Genomic DNA, 6,440 nt, shown 5'->3' on the forward strand with positions numbered 1-6,440 from the left:
ATCACTTCTCTGTCCAGTGATGACTTCAGATAATTCAGGGAGCTGGCCCCACAAAATAAACCATTTGGCATCATTCGTCTATTTAATAAGCAATCATGCAATCATTTCATCGTATTTACATTCTCCAGCAGTTCTTTCAACTGACAAAATTGATTTGTCATACAATAACGCCAGTTGAATCTATTTAATAAGATCTTCTGATAAATTAAGTTTGTTGCTGAGAGCATGTCCTTGTCTTTGTTAGTCTTCTGTAGCGCTTTAAAAAGCCAATGACCTTAATCAAGACGTACATGAGTTGTGTTGGTTTTTTTATGGATGGGTTTATGGGTGGTATGTGTCCTTGTCTTCGTTTATGTGTCCTTGTCTTATGTGTCCTTGCACTGGGGCGGTTAGAATCACAAGTACTCAACAAGAATATAATTAAAGGCGAGGAGAGTCTTACTTATTTTTGGAGTCCAAGGGCGATACGCTTCTTGAGCCTGTCCTTTTGTTTCTTGCTCAGCTTCTTATTGCTTTCTTTTGTGCTCTGGTCGCTTTCGATTCTTGACTTCTTGTTGTTCTTGTAGCTCAGTCTCTTCTTCCTGCTTTTCTTGAGTCCAGTAAGGTCTGATTTGTTTCGGATTATTGTATTAACGAGCCGCTTTTCAATGACAATGTCGGGATGGACTTTTGCGATTTCGTACTTAAGCTGGATATCCTTCCGTTTTCTACTGGATATGAGATCTCTAATGGCGTCAATTACCAAGATTCCGCTGGAGTTGAGCTCTTCGTAAATATCGTGTGTACCTTCTCTGCGAGTGCAGACGATGGCCTCTATCTTGTGGGTGTTGTTTAGATGCCTAAGCTCTTCGACTAGTTGAGATGGGGTGAGGGGGTGGAATATGTTCGTTAATGGATTGTAGTTACTTCGGTGTTTTGTCAGTGAGTTGTTTATTGTGTCATGCCAGATGACAAGATTTGATCGAAGTCGGAGCACACCCTGTCTTTTTACTAGATTTTGCACTATTTTCAGAGGATTCTTTGAATAAGGGTTCAATGAAAGCCCGGAGATGGCTATGGATTGTCTTGCAAATCGTAAACGTTCTCTGTGCCCCAGTGATGACTTCAGATAATTCAGGGAGCTGGCCCCCACAAAGTGATGACTTCAGATAAGTCATCACTTCTCTGTCCAGTGATGACTTCAGATAATTCAGGGAGCTGGCCCCACAAAATAAACCATTTGGCATCATTCGTCTATTTAATAAGCAATCATGCAATCATTTCATCGTATTTACATTCTCCAGCAGTTCTTTCAACTGACAAAATTGATTTGTCATACAATAACGCCAGTTGAATCTATTTAATAAGATCTTCTGATAAATTAAGTTTGTTGCTGAGAGCATGTCCTTGTCTTTGTTAGTCTTCTGTAGCGCTTTAAAAAGCCAATGACCTTAATCAAGACGTACATGAGTTGTGTTGGTTTTTTTATGGATGGGTTTATGGGTGGTATGTGTCCTTGTCTTCGTTTATGTGTCCTTGTCTTATGTGTCCTTGCACTGGGGCGGTTAGAATCACAAGTACTCAACAAGAATATAATTAAAGGCGAGGAGAGTCTTACTTATTTTTGGAGTCCAAGGGCGATACGCTTCTTGAGCCTGTCCCTTTTGTTTCTTGCTCAGCTTCTTATTGCTTTCTTTTGTGCTCTGGTCGCTTTCGATTCTTGACTTCTTGTTGTTCTTGTAGCTCAGTCTCTTCTTCCTGCTTTTCTTGAGTCCAGTAAGGTCTGATTTGTTTCGGATTATTGTATTAACGAGCCGCTTTTCAATGACAATGTCGGGATGGACTTTTGCGATTTCGTACTTAAGCTGGATATCCTTCCGTTTTCTACTGGATATGAGATCTCTAATGGCGTCAATTACCAAGATTCCGCTGGAGTTGAGCTCTTCGTAAATATCGTGTGTACCTTCTCTGCGAGTGCAGACGATGGCCTCTATCTTGTGGGTGTTGTTTAGATGCCTAAGCTCTTCGACTAGTTGAGATGGGGTGAGGGGGTGGAATATGTTCGTTAATGGATTGTAGTTACTTCGGTGTTTTGTCAGTGAGTTGTTTATTGTGTCATGCCAGATGACAAGATTTGATCGAAGTCGGAGCACACCGTCTTTTTACTAGATTTTGCACTATCTTCAGAGGATTCTTTGAATAAGGGTTCAATGAAAGCCCGGAGATGGCTATGGATTGTCTTGCAAATCGTAAACGTTCTCTGTGCCCCAGTGATGACTTCAGATAATTCAGGGAGCTGGCCCCCACAAAGTGATGACTTCAGATAAGTCATCACTTCTCTGTCCAGTGATGACTTCAGATAATTCAGGGAGCTGGCCCCACAAAATAAACCATTTGGCATCATTCGTCTATTTAATAAGCAATCATGCAATCATTTCATCGTATTTACATTCTCCAGCAGTTCTTTCAACTGACAAAATTGATTTGTCATACAATAACGCCAGTTGAATCTATTTAATAAGATCTTCTGATAAATTAAGTTTGTTGCTGAGAGCATGTCCTTGTCTTTGTTAGTCTTCTGTAGCGCTTTAAAAAGCCAATGACCTTAATCAAGACGTACATGAGTTGTGTTGGTTTTTTTATGGATGGGTTTATGGGTGGTATGTGTCCTTGTCTTCGTTTAAAACTTGTCTTCGTTAAAAGGCTGATTCTTTGTGGAAGATTGGATGCAAGTTTGTCCAGCATGCGGTCCCTATGGTTTAGGCGGACACACGCGTTGCAGATAAGTAGGAGGTTTTGGCTGACCTCACTTATCCCGAAGATTGCTCGTTCACTCATTTCGGTGCACTTAGGGGTCAAGTGCATTGAGTCTCCGCATGAGACACATAGAAACACGGCATCCCGTGCCGTTATGGGATTTGTGCATGTTTTGCAGCAGTTTTTCGGTTTTGATGGCGCCATTGTGGAATATATTGGGGAAGTGGAATGTGTAGGAATAGAAAAGGAATGGAAAAGAGACCCTTATCTCCTGCGCTTCGTAAGAAACTTAATTCCTACGATGCACTAGGGGTAAAGGCCTTGTTTGCAAAACGTGAGCTCCTACTATCCCGCGCTTTCTAAGAAACTTAATTCCCAAGAATGCACTGAGATTGTTGGAACACAGGTTGGAATTGACAAACCGAAGTTGAAATTTACCCGCACTTCTTAAGAAAACTGAATTCCTATAGATGTACTGGGTTTAGTTCAACTCGGTTGGGTATATATCTACTTATGCTCTGACTTTCCCGCGCTTCCTAGGAAACTTAATTCCTATGGATGCACTGGGGCGGTTAGAATCACAAGTACTCAACAAGAATATAATTAAAGGCGAGGAGAGTCTTACTTATTTTTGGAGTCCAAGGGCGATACGCTTCTTGAGCCTGTCCTTTTGTTTCTTGCTCAGCTTCTTATTGCTTTCTTTTGTGCTCTGGTCGCTTTCGATTCTTGACTTCTTGTTGTTCTTGTAGCTCAGTCTCTTCTTCCTGCTTTTCTTGAGTCCAGTAAGGTCTGATTTGTTTCGGATTATTGTATTAACGAGCCGCTTTTCAATGACAATGTCGGGATGGACTTTTGCGATTTCGTACTTAAGCTGGATATCCTTCCGTTTTCTACTGGATATGAGATCTCTAATGGCGTCAATTACCAAGATTCCGCTGGAGTTGAGCTCTTCGTAAATATCGTGTGTACCTTCTCTGCGAATGCAGACGATGGCCTCTATCTTGTGGGTGTTGTTTAGATGCCTAAGCTCTTCGACTAGTTGAGATGGGGTGAGGGGGTGGAATATGTTCGTTAATGGATTGTAGTTACTTCGGTGTTTTGTCAGTGAGTTGTTTATTGTGTCATGCCAGATGACAAGATTTGATCGAAGTCGGAGCACACCCTGTCTTTTTACTAGATTTTGCACTATCTTCAGAGGATTCTTTGAATAAGGGTTCAATGAAAGCCCGGAGATGGCTATGGATTGTCTTGCAAATCGTAAACGTTCTCTGTGCCCCAGTGATGACTTCAGATAATTCAGGGAGCTGGCCCCCACAAAGTGATGACTTCAGATAAGTCATCACTTCTCTGTCCAGTGATGACTTCAGATAATTCAGGGAGCTGGCCCCACAAAATAAACCATTTGGCATCATTCGTCTATTTAATAAGCAATCATGCAATCATTTCATCGTATTTACATTCTCCAGCAGTTCTTTCAACTGACAAAATTGATTTGTCATACAATAACGCCAGTTGAATCTATTTAATAAGATCTTCTGATAAATTAAGTTTGTTGCTGAGAGCATGTCCTTGTCTTTGTTAGTCTTCTGTAGCGCTTTAAAAAGCCAATGACCTTAATCAAGACGTACATGAGTTGTGTTGGTTTTTTTATGGATGGGTTTATGGGTGGTATGTGTCCTTGTCTTCGTTTAAAACTTGTCTTCGTTAAAAGGCTGATTCTTTGTGGAAGATTGGATGCAAGTTTGTCCAGCATGCGGTCCCTATGGTTTAGGCGGACACACGCGTTGCAGATAAGTAGGAGGTTTTGGCTGACCTCACTTATCCCGAAGATTGCTCGTTCACTCATTTCGGTGCACTTAGGGGTCAAGTGCATTGAGTCTCCGCATGAGACACATAGAAACACGGCATCCCGTGCCGTTATGGGATTTGTGCATGTTTTGCAGCAGTTTTTCGGTTTTGATGGCGCCATTGTGGAATATATTGGGGAAGTGGAATGTGTAGGAATAGAAAAGGAATGGAAAAGAGACCCTTATCTCCTGCGCTTCGTAAGAAACTTAATTCCTACGATGCACTAGGGGTAAAGGCCTTGTTTGCAAAACGTGAGCTCCTACTATCCCGCGCTTTCTAAGAAACTTAATTCCCAAGAATGCACTGAGATTGTTGGAACACAGGTTGGAATTGACAAACCGAAGTTGAAATTTACCCGCACTTCTTAAGAAAACTGAATTCCTATAGATGTACTGGGTTTAGTTCAACTCGGTTGGGTATATATCTACTTATGCTCTGACTTTCCCGCGCTTCCTAGGAAACTTAATTCCTATGGATGCACTGGGGCGGTTAGAATCACAAGTACTCAACAAGAATATAATTAAAGGCGAGGAGAGTCTTACTTATTTTTGGAGTCCAAGGGCGATACGCTTCTTGAGCCTGTCCTTTTGTTTCTTGCTCAGCTTCTTATTGCTTTCTTTTGTGCTCTGGTCGCTTTCGATTCTTGACTTCTTGTTGTTCTTGTAGCTCAGTCTCTTCTTCCTGCTTTTCTTGAGTCCAGTAAGGTCTGATTTGTTTCGGATTATTGTATTAACGAGCCGCTTTTCAATGACAATGTCGGGATGGACTTTTGCGATTTCGTACTTAAGCTGGATATCCTTCCGTTTTCTACTGGATATGAGATCTCTAATGGCGTCAATTACCAAGATTCCGCTGGAGTTGAGCTCTTCGTAAATATCGTGTGTACCTTCTCTGCGAGTGCAGACGATGGCCTCTATCTTGTGGGTGTTGTTTAGATGCCTAAGCTCTTCGACTAGTTGAGATGGGGTGAGGGGGTGGAATATGTTCGTTAATGGATTGTAGTTACTTCGGTGTTTTGTCAGTGAGTTGTTTATTGTGTCATGCCAGATGACAAGATTTGATCGAAGTCGGAGCACACCCTGTCTTTTTACTAGATTTTGCACTATCTTCAGAGGATTCTTTGAATAAGGGTTCAATGAAAGCCCGGAGATGGCTATGGATTGTCTTGCAAATCGTAAACGTTCTCTGTGCCCCAGTGATGACTTCAGATAATTCAGGGAGCTGGCCCCCACAAAGTGATGACTTCAGATAAGTCATCACTTCTCTGTCCAGTGATGACTTCAGATAATTCAGGGAGCTGGCCCCACAAAATAAACCATTTGGCATCATTCGTCTATTTAATAAGCAATCATGCAATCATTTCATCGTATTTACATTCTCCAGCAGTTCTTTCAACTGACAAAATTGATTTGTCATACAATAACGCCAGTTGAATCTATTTAATAAGATCTTCTGATAAATTAAGTTTGTTGCTGAGAGCATGTCCTTGTCTTTGTTAGTCTTCTGTAGCGCTTTAAAAAGCCAATGACCTTAATCAAGACGTACATGAGTTGTGTTGGTTTTTTTATGGATGGGTTTATGGGTGGTATGTGTCCTTGTCTTCGTTTAAAACTTGTCTTCGTTAAAAGGCTGATTCTTTGTGGAAGATTGGATGCAAGTTTGTCCAGCATGCGGTCCCTATGGTTTAGGCGGACACACGCGTTGCAGATAAGTAGGAGGTTTTGGCTGACCTCACTTATCCCGAAGATTGCTCGTTCACTCATTTCGGTGCACTTAGGGGTCAAGTGCATTGAGTCTCCGCATGAGACACATAGAAACACGGCATCCCGTGCCGTTATGGGATTTGTGCATGTTTT

This window comes from Symsagittifera roscoffensis, chromosome 6, assembly GCF_963678635.1.
Source record: "Symsagittifera roscoffensis chromosome 6, txSymRosc1.1, whole genome shotgun sequence".
Taxonomy (NCBI): Eukaryota; Metazoa; Xenacoelomorpha; order Acoela; family Convolutidae; genus Symsagittifera; species Symsagittifera roscoffensis.